Raw genomic sequence first — 1,347 nt, 5'->3', positions numbered from 1 at the left:
CTGAATTTCCAAAGGTTGTGCAAGTGTGTTACAATTAAATATGTCCATCTAATTGTCCAATGCTCCTGGATCAGAGTCTCTCATTCTATCATTCTCAACCAACCTTTTTTCCAAGATTTATTTCAGATTTACCACTTACTTATTACATGTGTACATTGAGTATTCTAGCTGTACTTGCCCCTTGTTCCATTTTTCATTCATTCTATGTCTTTACTATTATTCCTTTCTGGTTTCAACTTCGTGATAGTCATTCTGTTAAACTGTCTGTTAATACTTTGAAAGGTTTATATACATTCCATAGAGTTTCAATCCTGCATATACTTGAACTTATGTCAGCATATACTTCCATAATTCATGCATCTGTAATAACAATTTGCAAGACTGGGGACGTGAAGCACCTAAACATCATTTTATTCTCATCTTTTTGGAGATTTGAAGCTGCAGAAGTTTAGAAATAGCTCTTAAGAAAGGCTTACTTTGAATCCATTAGCTCCACAAAGCTAACTCAGTTGATAAATAAGTACTTGAAAAGCCATCACCTTTGGACTTAGCTGTAAAGGTTTCAAAGTATGATCAAATTTAAAATGAAAATGACAAAATAGTTATTGACAAAAAATTGAAAATGTGAACAATCGACCATACAATATAAGTTTTTTCCACTATGCACAGAATTTTAGAGAAATAAGATCAATAGCATTTTTAGGAACAATAAGGGTTCCTTGTTACAAATAGGCAACCATGGATATATGCCTGTATAAATATTGTATCATTACATACTTAAATTTAGAGGATACTACATGCTTCAGCAGCAGGTCTACCCAAATTACAACAATAAAGAGATTAAAATGGTACTTGCACAAGGATGGTATGAAAATTTGTGAAGTATTCCATATTTTTCATTCTTCAAATGCAAGAAATGAAAAACAGTTATTAAAAAGTTGATTACAAAAATACAAGTGTAACAATACATGTAATTCATAGAATTAAAGGTTAGTTTGACATCAGTATATTAAATCTTCACCTTAGAAAGGCCCTTACATAGCATAAACTTTATAAAACTTGAAATTAGATAACATTGTCATTTTATCCCAAAGAAATAAAATTTAAACCATGGTCATAGGGGATTCCCGGAAGATGGTGGAGGAGAAGCTGTAGGCTAAACAAGCTCTCGCATAGAAAGCAGTTTTAGAGTTCCAGTGAACAGTCCTAAGCCAGAGAATCACACCAAGTGTGCCATCACTATACACAGAGTTAGGACAGAGAGGGAAAATCCAGGCAAGGAGACAGATCTGAGCACTTGCCAGCAGCCTCGGTAGCAGCGTTGGCCATAGCCGCCATCCTGTAACA

At 34.2% G+C, this 1,347-nt stretch overlaps 1 pseudogene; it reads left to right on the top strand.

Moving 5' to 3' along the window:
* Positions 1 to 797: 797 nt before the first annotated feature.
* LOC122108754 lies at positions 798 to 897 on the top strand (annotated as a pseudogene).
* Positions 898 to 1,347: the final 450 nt, after the last annotated feature.

This window comes from Dipodomys spectabilis, unplaced genomic scaffold (genome assembly GCF_019054845.1).
Source record: "Dipodomys spectabilis isolate Male_0828 unplaced genomic scaffold, ASM1905484v1 ptg000065l, whole genome shotgun sequence".
NCBI classification, from domain to species: Eukaryota; Metazoa; Chordata; class Mammalia; order Rodentia; family Heteromyidae; genus Dipodomys; species Dipodomys spectabilis.
Note: the sequence above shows the minus strand (reverse complement) of the source record. Positions and strands in the feature narration are given on the sequence as shown.